This window comes from Felis catus, chromosome B4 (assembly GCF_018350175.1).
Source record: "Felis catus isolate Fca126 chromosome B4, F.catus_Fca126_mat1.0, whole genome shotgun sequence".
NCBI classification, from domain to species: domain Eukaryota; kingdom Metazoa; phylum Chordata; class Mammalia; order Carnivora; family Felidae; genus Felis; species Felis catus.
This window is the reverse complement of record NC_058374.1, coordinates 26,591,568-26,606,303: the sequence shown is the minus strand read 5'-3', so window position 1 is coordinate 26,606,303 and position 14,736 is coordinate 26,591,568. Positions and strand designations below refer to the sequence as shown.

At 46.3% G+C, this 14,736-nt stretch overlaps 1 long non-coding RNA gene across 2 annotated transcripts in view; it reads left to right on the top strand.

Moving 5' to 3' along the window:
- The first annotated feature begins 5,361 nt into the window (after positions 1–5,361).
- The window catches only part of LOC109501370, a 47,240-nt gene continuing 37,865 nt past the window's right edge, over positions 5,362–14,736 (top strand). For both annotated transcript variants that reach the window (XR_006600379.1, XR_006600378.1), the window contains exons 1-2: positions 5,362–5,599; positions 9,825–9,990. This is a non-coding gene — a long non-coding RNA (uncharacterized LOC109501370). The remainder of the gene's footprint in view (positions 5,600–9,824; positions 9,991–14,736) is intronic.

Here is a 14,736-nt window from a genome sequence, read left to right as displayed (position 1 = left end):
GAGAACTAGACAGACGATGGAGATGATTATACTCTAATAGGAGCTGGTGGCAGAAAATAAACAGGGAGTTCCTTCAACAGTATGGGAAGTACAGAGTGCTCTCTCTCTGTATCAAGAGGCCCTTTTGTCCCTTCTATCCACACCAGACTGCAACTGAATCGCCCTCTCCCAAGAGTTCTGAACTCCAACTGTCTTATGTGTTATGCATGTTCCTTAGCACCCACCAAACTTAGTGGTCTCTGTGCCAGCCTTTCCGTGGGTGCTACCGGGTCGGTGAAATGAGTGGTCTCCAACTTCAACCAGATTGTCAGCTCCTATTCGGAAACTGGAACTCTCTCCTCGCTTGCCTTCTCTCTGACCAGAAACGGTCTTCCTTTCTCACTCACAGGCTTACCTGCAACTGCGCTCACCTTGCTTCCTCCCTGCCTATTTTAGAGGCCAAGATTGCCCTCCATCTGTCTTATCAGAGACCTTGCTCGTCGTGGCCCATCTTCTCTCTCCCTCTGTGTTGTCGCCTTCCCTACTGCATAGAAATGGGCTCACTTCTCCCCTGCCATAAAACAAAGTCTGGCCGGAACCCTCTGTCTCCCTCCAGCCACCGACCACATCATCCTGCTGTAGCCAGTTCTTTGAAAGCACGTGTTCATTCATCACCTACATTGCCTCACTTCACCAAAACCAAACTTGGGGTTGCCACAATACCCTCAATTGCCCTTGTTGATGTCTGCAAGAACCTCCTAGTTCATAGCCCGATCCAAAGTCCGCACTTCATCTCTCCGTAGCATTTGCCTCTGACAAAATTAACACTCTCTTTTCTTTCTAGAAAAGGAGGCGTGTGGCTTTTTCACTTACCGAGACGCTGTTTTTAATTACGGACACTCTACATAACACATTAAGCAATACAATCCATGAAGAATAAAATGAGCGTCCTCCCCGTCCTGGTTTCCAACCCTTTCCCATGAAGTATCTTCTGCATTGCTATCTCCACCCCATAAACACCCCTATGGAGAGGGCTCTGTCCTCTTTTCTCCCCTTCTGACTTCCATTCCCCTTCCGCCTCCCTCCCTTCGTCTCCTTTGATGTAACTTTCTTGTTTGTATCCCTTGCGCAGTTTTTCTGTTAGTTGTTAGTGGAGAACACACCCTCCCTTCTCTCTCTAGTTCAGTGCACATGAGGGGTGAGGGCACGGATCTTCCAGACTCTTCCCCTTCCCTCACTCCACTCCAGGAGAGCCCATGTGACCTGGGAGATGGCGAGCAATGGAGAGACTTCAGTTGGTCCTGCTCAGCCCCTCTCCCCCTCTGTCTCGGGGAGGGGTCTGCTCTGTCGCAGCGGCAGGGCTGTGACAGGTCCGCACGATGCACGCTTCTATTCAGTATTGGGAAGACGCGTGTCCCTCACGCTAAAGTGTCTTCCACCCCAGTCCCTGTTCCTTTCTGAAGATGATGCGCGGCTCCCATCTGCCTTATTTTGTCATAGATGTCGATTTGTTCAGAATTCAGGAAAGGGGCGGAGGTGACATTTGTTCAGACATCCCAACTCACCAGTTGTTTTCTATCAGTCAGGTAGTCCTTTGTCCTCTGCTTTTCTCTTTTCTACTTTCTGCTCACTCTGTGGACTACTTCAACAAGTTCCCTTACTCCCTGGCTTCCCCTTGGATCTGGCCGCTGGGGAGCTCCTGCAGGCGATGGGAGGGAAGGAGGAGAACGACGTCAGGGAATTTATTTCCTAACTCCTCTGATCAGCTGCATCCTTAGAACACGGGTCACATTTCTCCTCCAGGAAAGTCACCTCATGATTTTCTCCTTGTTTTCACATCACTCTCCTGAGTAGTTCTCCTAAACCCTACCTGTAACTGTAACCTGTCCCTTAACTAAACTCTCCTCAAATTATCCTAATTTGCACTATCTGCTTCCTGGCTGCTACAAAGGGGCCTTTTTTTTTTTTTTTAATTTTTTTTCAACGTTTATTTATTTTTGGGACAGAGAGAGACAGAGCATGAACGGGGGAGGGGCAGAGAGAGAGGGAGACGCAGAATCGGAAACAGGCTCCAGGGTCTGAACCATCAGCCCAGAGCCCGACGCGGGGCTCGAACTCACGGACCGCGAGATCGTGACCTGGCTGAAGTCGGACGCCCAACCGACTGCGCCACCCAGACGCCCCCAAAGGGGCCTTTAAAAAAAAATTGGGTATTTTCTGAATATATTCTCACTGTAAAAAATTTCAACTGTACCCATAAAGTGAAAACATCTACCTTAACCTTCAATCCCCCAGCTGTAACCCTTGCCTCAGAGTTAACCATTGTTTTCAGTTTGGTGAATATCTTTCCAGATTTTTCTTTTTTTATATATATTACTTTTTTTTTTTAAGTTTGTTTATTTCTTTTGAGAGGGAGACAGAATCCCAAGCAGGCTCTGAGATGTCAGCACAGAGCCTGATGCGGGGCTCGAACTCACAAACGGTGGTGAGATCATGACCTGAGCCGAAACCAAGAGTTGGATGCTTAACCCACTGAGCCACCCACACGCCCCTCCAGATTTTTTTCTTTTTTTAATTTTTTTTTCAACGTTTATTTGTTTTTGGGACAGAGAGAGACAGAGCATGAATGGGCGACGGGCAGAGAGAGAGGGAGACACAGAATCGGAAACAGGCTCCAGGCTCCGAGCCATCAGCCCAGAGCCCGACGCGGGGCTCGAACTCACGGACCGCGAGATCGTGACCTGGCTGAAGTCGGACGCTTAACTGACTGCGCCACCCAGGCGCCCCCAGATTTTTTCTTTTTACATTCACTTACTTTAACAAATTTATAGACAAATACAGGTTTTTATGTATATGTTTGTGAGGTGTGTTATATGTGTTTACATAAATAATACCAGACTGCATGCGTTGTTCCATATCTTGCTTTTAAAATTTATATTTTGAGGATTTTTACACTTCAGAACAATATAAAACCTAACACATTTTTTAATTTTTTATTTATTTTTAGAGAGAGAGAGAGAGTATGAACTGCGGAGAAGGGCAGAAGGAGAGAGAATCCTAAGCAGGCTCCACAATCGACTCAGCATGGAGCCAGACTCAGGGCTGGATCCCAAGACCCTGGGATCATGACCTGAGCCAAAATCAAGAGTTGGACGCTCAACCAACTGAGCCGCTGGTGCTCCAAATCTAACACATTTCTAAAACTTACTGCTTAGTAGTGTGGAGATACAGCTGTTTATTTAACCACTTCCCTATTGACTGATATTTAGGGTATTTCCAATTTTTCACTATCATAAACAGCATAACTGAAAATCCTTTCACATTCCTTCTAATGCACTATCTGGGCAATTATTTTTCTAAGACAGATGCTGAGAAATAAAACCCTGGGCTGAAGGTTAAGTGAATTTTTTCCCCTGAATATTCTATCAAGGTACCTCCCCCAAAGTCCAGGCCTTCCCGGTGTGTAGATATGCATGTCTACATATCAAATCTGTTATGTTGTTGTCTATTTGTTGTGTTGTCTACATAACAAAATGCCCTAGACATCTAGACACTAAGGCAATACATTTTTTAAATTTAAATCCATGTTAGTTAATATATAGTGTAACAATGGTTTCAGGAGTAGTATTTAGTGATTCATCACGTACATACGACACCCAGTGCTCATCCCAACAAGCGCCCTACTCAATGCCCATCACCCATTTAGCCCATCCCCCTACCCAACAGCCCTCCAGCAACCCTCAGTTTGTTCTCTGTATTTAAGAGTCTCTTATGGTCCATCTCCCTCTCTGTTTTTGTCTTATTTTTCCCTCCCTTCCCCTATGATCATCTGTTGTGTTTCTTAAATTCCACATACGAGTGAAATCGTATGATATTTATCTTTTTCTGACTGACTTATTTCACTTAGCATATAACACACTCTAGTTCCAACCATGTTGTTGCAAATGGCAAGATTTCATTCGTTTTGATTGCTGGGTAATATTCCATTCTATTCCACATCTTTATTCATCAGTCGATGGACATCTGGGCTCTTGCCATAATTTGGCTATTGTCAATAGTGCTGCTATAAATATTGGGGTGCATGGGCCTCTTCGAATCAGCACTTTTGTATCTTTTGGGTAAATACCTATTAGTGCAATTGCTGGGTCGTAGGGTCGCTCTATTTTTAACTTTTGAGGAATCCCCATATTGTTTTCTAAAGTGGCTGCACCAGTTTGCATTCCCACCAGCAGTTACGGCAATATTTGTATCTAAAAGTTGCGAGACTTCTGCCTTTGGGACTTGACGTTCTAACTTCTGAGTTCTCTGTTTCGTTGTAAAGTGGGTGTGAATTTCAGGCCACAACTCACATGTGCGGGATAAGTCACGCCATAGTCACAGCCGTGTCATTTCTGTATCAAGTCCCTGTTCTGCCGGGCACCTGAAATGAAGTGTCAGTCAAATTAGGGCATCTCTGCCCATTCCATGGGCTACTTCATTGGTGTGGGTGTGGGCTCCTCTCTGGTTTCCCAGGAGTCGTTGCTTGCCTGGGGTGGAAGACAGAGGCCCTAGTGGTGATGGCCCGCAGGCAGGTTGGATTCTGCCTCACTGTCTTCACTCCCGGCCCTCTGCTGGAGTGCTCCCCTTCCATGTGACCCTTGTGTCGCTGCTCCATGGCCTTTCCAGGCCTGGCTCTTTCTCAGCTACCACTGACCTCTTTGGGGTAGAGAAAACAAGCGTCCGTGCTTCCTTGCCACATTGGTACATGGAGAACTGCATCAGGCTTTGTGCACCGTGTCTATGCCGCCATGCTTCGTAGCCATGCTGCCTCAGCATGCTAGATGGCACCCCTGAAGCTTTCTCATAAGCAAAGAGGAGCAGGAGCTCTCCTTTCAGATCCCCCAAGCAAATCTATGGTTTCTTGAAACGTCTCGTTTGTCCTGGGCCAGGTGTGGGGATAGGGAGTGGGACCCATGTGTAGGGTGAACTTATGTCTGGGCTGGTTTGCCTGAGACAGTCCTGGTTTGTGCCTATGATCCCAGCAGAATTCAATAGCTCTCCGCTGTCTGTGATTTCGCCTTCCCTGGTTTCAGTTACTTGCGGTCCACAGTGGCCCAGAGGCAGATGAGCTTCCCCTGACCCTGAAAGGGAGGGCCTAGGCCAGCCGACTCCATCTTGTTCTGTGTCCTTCACCTAGACCAGCCTCCTCCCCTTGAGTAACCTCCAGCTCACCCATTCAAACTTCCTGATCAAAACACGCCCAGCGACCTGCGAAATAGGACTCTGACCCTTCCCCAGCCAATCGGCCGAGGCCACGCCCCTTCCCCAGCCAATCGGCTGCCCCTAGACCCCTATAAAACCTTTGTGCTTTTGAAACTCCCTCTCTCTCCCTGGTATCTCACCGCTGCCTCCGTGCAGGTAGGGGACTGAGCTCGAGCTAGCTCAAATAAAGGCTCTTTTGCTTTTGCATCCGACTCGGCTCCCTGGTGGTCTTTGGGGATCACGAATTCTGGGCATAACAACCCGTCATCAGAAGGTCCATTGCAGCGCCACTCTCTGTCACAATGCCTACGTCGCTCGCTCCACTTCATCTCGTGATGTAGCCATTTGATCGTCTCACATCATCGCGAGAAGACGAAGGGTGAGTACAGTACAGTAAGGTATTTTGAGAGACGGGGAGAGAGACCACACTGACATAACTTTTATTACGGTATGTTGGCATAATCATTCTATTTTATTAGGAGCTATTGTTCATCTCTTACTGTGTCTACTTTATAAATTAAACTTCATCATAGGTATGTATGTATAGAAAAAAGCATATATAAGTTTTGGTGCTATCTACAGTTTCAAGCATCCACTGAGGGTTTTGGAACATGTCCCCATGGATAGGGGGAGCTGGCATAGTAATAGAGCTCCCTTTCACTGTTTTTTTTTTTCTTAACATTTTTTTTACTTATTTTTGAGAGAGAGAGCAAGAGTGAGGGTGAGGATGGGGGGTGTGGGGGAGCAGGGGAGCAGCAGAAAAAGAGGGAGACAGAGGACCCGAGGCAGGCCCTGCACTGCCAGCACAGATACTGACGTGGGGCTCGAACCCACGACCTGGGCTGAAGTTGGACACTTAACCAACCGAGCCACCCAGGCGCCCCGCCCTTTTTTGCTTTCAAAAGTGAACCAGTTTAGATGCTAAACCACATGCTCACCCTACCCCGCAGAATCTAATTTGTCGGTTTCCTTTCTAACTCTCCTCTTTTCCAACTGACAGAATCTATCTCATTTTGGCTTGCAAGACCTGACTTTTACCATCACCTCATATTCTTTCCAATCTAGAGTTTATGGCATAAAATGAATGCGGTGACTCTTTCAAGGCCAGGCTTTTGACACAGAAATGTCCAGATGTTTGAACCTCCAAAAAGCGTTTCCTCTGCTTCTCCAACATACTAACCCTTCCCTGGGATGTACAATGGGTGCCTCACTGTCTACTTTGACTGGTAAAGGGCCATAGAGTAAAAATGAATTAGCAGTAATGAAAAACACATTGTGTAGGATTCTAAAAATTTACACCACCACGACCCTCCCTCCTGTCATTCCCCCTGAACTTGCAGAGAGAGTTGACTCCTTCTAGAGGTGTTCTCTGCTTCCATTCTCCCCAGGAAGTAAGAACTGGGTCTAAGCTGGGCTCTCTGGGGAGTCACTTCCACTGTAGGCACCTGGGTGCATGGCTGGCCTAGGACCCAGGTCCAAAAGTTAGACACAACCCTAGGGAGAAAGAGACTCTGAATTAACTGGAATGAAGTCTCTGCCACCCAGGAGAACGAGCACACACAAAAGAAACTAAATAGACTTACGGAAAAATGAAGCAAGTTACATTTTTTGCCTTTGAGTTGTGACCTGAGACTTACCCCGGCTGCACGTAGGGATTCATGTAAGGATTTGTCAGAGTAACAGTAACAAAGATAGTCAATATAATGATGGTAGTAATATTTATTGGCTGTTTACTATGTACCATACTTTGTTCGAAGGATTTTGCATGTTATTATGCTGTAGATATCATCATTTGTCCCATTTTTACATAAGATAATTGAGTCACAGGGAGATGAAATTATTGCCCAAGGTCAAAGTACACGTTGGCTCTGCAGACTGATGGCACACTGTAGAATGGAATCTGGGACAGGTCACTCCAGGACATGAACAAACTGGTGTGCAGAGCTGAGGCAAGCTTCTCAGGAATCATTGTGGTTCTAGAAGTATCAGTGGGCCAAGAGGAGACTGCATTTGAAAAAAATAGCATCTGAGTCGATGCAGGACAGCCAGGAGAGGAAGAAACGTAGGGGTAAGAAAAGGAGAATTTAAAACTCTTTGGTGAATTCCTAAGCGAACCGACCTTTTTCCTTTACAAAAGGAAAGTTTTGCAGCTTGTGGCTCCCAGCTCCGCATCGTGGACCCCAGCTCTGCCCGCCCAGGTAGAGGACCCCATGTCTCAGGCCCACCAGCAACCCTTTAACCTGCCTTGCGTTCCTGAAGCCACGGCGGACCAGCTGCGCTTTGCAGGATCCCAGTTTCTATGCCAGAGGGAAAAAGCATCCCCCGTCCTGAAAGGGATGCGATGTTTGCTTTGTTTTGCCTTTGAGACAATCTTTAAAAGTTTCCAGAAGAACAGGGGCGCCTGGGTGGCTCAGTTGGTTAAGCGTCTGGCTCTTGGGTTCGGCTCAGGTCGTCATCTTACGATTCATGAGATTCACGCGCTGACAGCCCGGAGCTTGATTGGGTTTCTCCACCTCCCTCTCTCTCTGCCCCTCCCCTGCATCCTCTCTCACTCTCTCTCTCTCTCTCTCTCAAAATAAATAAATAAACTTAAAAAAAAAAAAAAAGGAAAACAAACAAAAAAAGAAAGTTTCCAGAAGAACAGATGCCTTTCCTTTTTCTCCTGATTTCGTCTGTGGGAAAGGGAACATTTGGCAGTGGACTGTCACACAGAAGCTAAGGTGGGTACGGGACTTCTACGCACTGGAAGGGACCCCGAAAATAGCAAGCATCTAGGCTCAGCCTGCCCCCCTTCCCTGGCCAAGGCCCAGAGGGAGATGAGGAGGGGAGGAAGGCTTGGCTGGGCAGGCAGGGTGACCAATCAACCCACATCACAGTTCCATGCTGCAAACTTGTTAATAATAACCCCCAGGTAAGTGAGGACATCTGAGAGGCAGTGGGGCTGGGGAATGACAGGCCTTGGGAGCCCCCAGGCAGCGTGGTTTGGGAGCAGTGGAGGACAGACAGCCCCAAAGGGTCCCAGGGGCCCGGGGCCACCTCAGTGTCCCGGGCGCCCGGTGAGGCGCGTGGCAGCCGAGCATTTCCCTGTGTGTCTGCAGTGTGCACGCAGCAGAGAACCCAGGAGGGCGCTGTAACAGAGCCAGGGACTCAGAGGAGACCGGTGAGGTCAGGCTTCTCTTCCCGCGGATGCTGGAAGTCTCCCCTGGCCCCTGTTCCCAGCCTTTAAACGCAGCCCTGGGAGAAAGGAGGGGAGTAACCTGTGCTGTGGAGAAACCATGATCCCAGCTCGCTAAGATTTCACTTTTGTCACCATGCAGAACGAGGCGTGGTGGTGAGTGGTGACTATCCCAGAGGAAAAACGTTGCGGTGTAAAAAAAGTAAAGTCATGAACATTTCTTGTACACCTGAGTTTAAGATCTGAGTACGGTACCCACTCTGTTTATTTTAGGAAGTTGGCTAGAATAGGCCCTTTCTTACTACAAAAGGAGTACCTGTTACTCTCCAAGGAACCGGGACATCACCTTTAACTGAGAAGTGTGCATTGTGTACTCAGTTGAGTGTAGTTTTCTTTAAAAAAAAAAAAAAATTAGGATTTATTCTTTTTTTTAAATTTTTTTTTAACGTTTTATTTATTTTTGAGACAGAGAGAGACACAGCATGAACAGGGGAGGGGCAGAGAGAGAGGGAGACACAGAATAGGAAACAGGCTCCAGGCTCTGAGCTGTCAGCCCAGAGCCTACGCGGGGCTCGAACTCACGAACCGTGAGATCATGATCTGAGCCGAAGTCAGACGCTCAACTGACCGAGCCACCCAGGTGCCCCACATTTATTCATTTTTGAAAGGCAGAGAGAGACCGAGCGCGAATGGGGGAGGGGCAGAGAGAGAGAGAGACACACAGAAACAGAAGCAGGTTCCAGGCTCCGAGCCGTCAGCACAGACGCGCGGCTTGAACTCACGGACCGCGAGATCATGACCTGAGCCGAAGTTGGACGCTTCATCGACGCAGCCACCCAGGCGCCCCAGTGTAGTTTTCTTGATTTGGGGTGCGAGTGGTGGGAGAGTCTTGGCTTGCCATGAATGAAGACGATGCTAGTTCCTAAGGAAAAAGGCCTTTGGTCAAGTCTCAGTTGTTGGTTTTCAGGTAGGAAACAAAAAAGAAGAAACAGAAGCGTCTGGTTTTGAGACTTTGGGAGACCCCCCCCCCCAAAGGATGCACAGGTGCAGTGACCCGGGTGACAACGTGAGAGTGGATCCCAGCATCTCTCCGGTGGCCTCGGCGTGTTGTGTTAAAGGCTGTTGGCAGAGGTGCTGGTGACCTCGTGCAAGGGCAGCAGACAACCTCCTTCAGGCAGCCTCGTGGGCAGTAGGCATCAAGGTGGAGCGAGGGGCAGGGAAGGAGGAACACGGCAGCAGGAAGACTTGCCCATGGAGATCATGGGAGGTCAGGCTTTGAGGGAGTTCCGATGTGATAGAAGACGCAAGACCAGGGAATGGGGGTCACAGATGATGGGTGTGAAAAGCTCCATGATGTAGAGACATTACTTTTCCACATACAGTAGCCCCCACCCCCCGCCAGCTGCAGTTCCTCTTTCTGTTGTTGCAGTTACCCTCGGTCAGCTGTGGTCCGGAAGCAGATGATCGTCCCTCTGACACGTCCCCGGAAGGTCAATTATAGCAGCCTAATGCTACGTCGCGGTGCCTACGTCACTCACCTCACTTCGCCTCATCCCCTGGGCATTTTGCCATCTCACGTCATCACAGGAAGAAGGGTAGGCACAGTCCAATAAGATATTTTGAGAGAAAAAGAATGAAATCTTGCCATTTGCAACAATATGGATGGGTGAGAGGATCTTGTTCAATGAAATAAGTCAGACAGTGAAAGACAAATAGTGTGAGAGTTTGCTTATGTGCGTAATCTAAAAAATAAAACCAAACAACAGTAAGAACCAGAAACAGACTCATAAATACAGAGAACAAAGTGGTGGTCGCTGGAGGGGAGGGGCGTTGGGGGATAGATCAAACAGACAAAGGGGGTTGAATAAATAAGTCATGGGGATGAAAAGTACAGCAGAGGGAATATAGTAATAATCTTGTAATAACTGTATGGTGACCGATGGAAACTACACGTAAGGTGAGCCTTTTGTAATATCCGTGATTGTCAAGTCACTGTGTTGTACGCCTGAAACCAACATATGTCGACTGCATTTCAATTAAAAAAACATGTTTCGACAGCAGGCGAGAGACTGCATTCACATAACTTTCATTAAGTGTATTGTTATAATTATTCTATTGTATTATCTGTTGTTGGTCTTTTTTTTTTAATTTTTTTTTCAACGTTTATTTATTTTTGGGACAGAGAGAGACAGAGCATGAATGGGGGAGGGGCAGAGAGAGAGGGAGACACAGAATCGGAAACAGGCTCCAGGCTCTGAGCCATCAGCCCAGAGCCCTACGCGGGGCTCGAACTCACGGACCGCGAGATCGTGACCTGGCTGAAGTCGGACGCTTAACCGACTGCGCCACCCAGGCGCCCCTGTTGTTGGTCTTTTAACTGTGCCTAATTTATAAATTAAACTTGATCATAGGTATGTATGTGTAGAAAGAAAGCAGAGTGTATACAGGGATTGGCGCTCTCCGTAGTTTCAGGCACCTGCTGGGTGTATTGGAACGTATCCCCCATGGATAATGGAGAACTACGGTAAAATCAGATCAGGTTTAATGTTCGCTGACTTGGCTGACAGAATATTCCAGCCAGTCACCTTTGGGAGGCTGTGTCCCCAGGTGAAAACGTTTCTCTCCAGGTGCCTAAACCTCTCAACAGAAACTCGAGTAGAAGAGGCAAATGGTTTTGGGTAAGTGGGTAGGCATAATCTTGACAAGTCCCCTCTGCCACCACTACCCCTCGAGGAGACCTGGCCAAGCGCATCCCAGCTGGGGAGAAACAACGGGGCTGGTGAGACCATATGCTGCATCACGGCAACATGTTTCTCCAGCTGGCCCAGGAGCTGGTTGCCAATCGACCATTCCTGCTCAACAGAGCCGCCCACTTCTGGTGTTCCGATACACAATAAGGTCAGGGAATCTCACGGGCATTTGCCCATTGCTTGCTTCTTCTCTGTAAAATGAGCTCCTCGGCCAGCAGCAATATTGTGCATGAGGCCGTGATAGGCCATAAGCCATTTGGCAGGTCTACGGAGAGGGAGTGCTGGCAGCAGCAGGACGACAGCCAGGGAAACCAAATCCAAATCCAGAATAAGTGCCTGCTCCGAAGAGAACAACGGAGCCCCCTGCCCCCCATAGAAAAGGTCCAGTGTAATCAACCTGCCACCTGGTAGCCGGCTCCTCCCCCAGGATTCCTCACTGCGCTAAACTGCCAGTAACTCAGTGCACCAGGTCCAAATCCTAGGAGTCCCCTGTCCCCTCCTTCCCTTCACGCTGGATATCTGCCAACAGGTGCTACTGTTTCTACTTTTTAAATGGATCCCAAATCCGATCTGTTCTTTTGTGTTTCTTAATGTTTATTTAGTTTTGAGAGAGACAGAGCGTGAGCAGGGGAGGGGCAGAGAGAGAGGGAGACACAGAATCCGAAGCAGGCTCCGGGCTCTGAGCTGTCGGCCCAGAGCCCGACTCGGGGCTCGAACTCATGAACCACAAGATCATGACCTGAGCCGAAGTTGGCCGCTCAACCCTCTGAGCCCCTCAGGCACCCCTGATCTTTTTGCAATTACCTCCACCTTTATCACCAAGTCCAAGCCACGGTCATCTCACCTGGCCCACTGCCAAAGCCTCCCAGCAGATCAGCCTGCTTCTACTTCGTCTTGGCTACACACTGCTCTCCACACCACAGTGACCTAAAAATGTTTGTAAAGTGTAATAAAATACACGTAACATAAAAATGAACCATCGTAGCCATTTTTAGGTGTGCGGTTCAACGGTGTTGAGTACATTCGCATCTTTGTGCAACCGGTCACCAGGCTTTTATCTTGCGGAACTGAAACTTGACACCCAACAACAACCACAAGCCCTCTCCCCTTTCCCCCCTCCCTCCCTACCTGGCAACCACCATTCTGTTTTCTCTCTGTGTGAATCTGATTACTCAATGTACCTTATGGAAGTGGAACCACACGGTATTTGTCCTTTTATGACCGGCATATTCCGTGTAGCCTAATGTTGCCAACGTTCATCCATGTTGTACCATGTGTCAGAATTTTCTTCCTTTTCAGGGCTGAATAATACTCCACTGTAGGTACATGCTGGATTTTGTTAAAAAAATTTTAAAAATATTTATTTATTTTTGAGAGAGAGAGAGACAGAGTGCAAGCAGGGCAGGGCAGAAAGAGAGGGAGACACGGAATCTGAAGCAGACTCCAGGCTCCGAGCTGCTAGCACAGAGCCTGACGTGGGGCTCGAACTCATGAACCATGAGATCGTGACCTGAGCTGAAGTTGGACGCTCAACCGACTGAGCCACCCAGGCGCCCCTATGCCACATTTTGTTTCTCCAGAATGATTTTCAAAAACATATATATGAAACATATATATGTATATATTTATACAGTTTGTTCAACAAATAAATGCCATAGGAAATCGACAAATCAACCAATTTTAATTGGTGGATATTGCTTGCATACTTATTTGAATTAAACAACTATAAAAGATGTTTCTGAGATAAGGAGTAAACTTGAACAGGAAATGGTATTTTACTAGAGAAAGATTCTTAAAAATTATTATTTTTGTGTGTGTGATAAGGATATTTTGGCTAGGTTTTTAAAAACTTCATATTTTCTAGAGATACTAATAAAGTATCAATGAGTAAGATGCTTTGCTATGGAATTTAAGTGCTACAGAAAAAATGTGTGTATGTAGTAGAAAAATAGATGAAATGAGATAAGGCAAATTGTCAATCATTGTTGAAGTTGAGTGATGCATAAATGGAGGCTTATTGTATTTTCTGTCTACTTTTGTATGTGTTTGAAAATGCCCATTCAAAAGTTCTTAAAGTCACCTACTATTATTGTATTGCTGTCTATTTATGTAACAAACCTAAAGAGGGAAATCGACACCAATACAATCATAGTAGAGACCTTTAATACCCTATTCACATCAATGGATACATCATGCAGACAGAAAATCAATAAGAAAACAACCCAGATGGACTTAACAGGTGTTTACAGAAAATTTCATCCAAAAGCACCACGATACATATTTTCATAAAATGTGAGACAGAACATTCTTACAAAATGTGCACACAAAACATTATTCCAGATAGGTTGTATGTTAGGCCATAAAACAAATTTTAAGAAAACTGAAATCATATCAAGCATCTTCTTTGAACACAACGGTATGAACATAGAAATCAATTATAAGAGGGGCGCGTGGGTGGTGCAGTCGGTTAAGCGTCCGACTTTAGCCAGGTCACGATCTCACGGTCCGTGAGTTTGAGCCCCGCGTCAGGCTCTAGGCTGATGGCTCGGAGCCTGGAGCCTGCTTCGGATTCTGTGTCTCCTTCTCTCTCTCTGCCCCTCCCCCGTTCATGCTCTGTCTCTCTCTGTCCCAAAAATAAATAAAAACGTTGAAAAAAAAATTTAAAAAAAAAATCAATTATAAGAAGAAAACCTGGAAAATTCACAAATATGCAGAGATTAAACAACATGTTCTGGAACAACCAATGGGTCAAAGAAGAAATCAAAAAAGACATGAAAAAATACCTTGAGGCAAATGAAAATGGAAATACAACATATCAAGTCATATGGGACACAGAAAAAGCAGTGAGGTTCAGAGTAATAAATGCCTACATCAAGACACAAGATAAAGCTCAAATAAAAACCAAACTTTACATTTCAAAAAACTAGAAAAAGAAGAACAAATGAAGCCAGAAGTTAGTAGAAGGAAGGAAATAACAAAAAGTAGAGTGGTGCCTATGTGGAATTTGAGAAACTTAACAGATGATCATAGGGGAAGAGGAGGAAAAATAAGATAAAAACAGAGAGGGAGGCAAACCATAAGAGACTCTGAAATACAGAGAACAAGCTGAGGGTTGATGGGGGTCGGGAAAATGGGTGAGGGGCATTAAGGAGGGCACTTGTTGGGATGAGCCCTGGGTGTTGTATGTAAGTGATGAGTCACTGGAATCTACTCTTGAAGCCAAGACTGCACTGTATGTTAACTAACTTGAGAATAAAATCAATAAATCAATAAATCAATACAGTTGAGTACCAAAAAAAAAAAGTGGTAATAAATGAAAGAGAAACTGAAATGATCAATTAGGCTGAGAGCAGCTGGTTATTTGAAAAGATAAAATTGACAAAGCTTTAGCTAGACTCACTAAGAAAAAAAAGAGAGAGGCCACAAATAAAATCAGGAATCAAAGACTGTATGTTTCTACTGTTATCACAGAAATACAAAGGATCATAAGAGATTATTATGAACAATTATATGCCAATGAATCTGACAATTTAGAAGAAATGGATAAATTTCTAGAAACATACAAGCTACCAAGGCTGAATCATGAAGAAA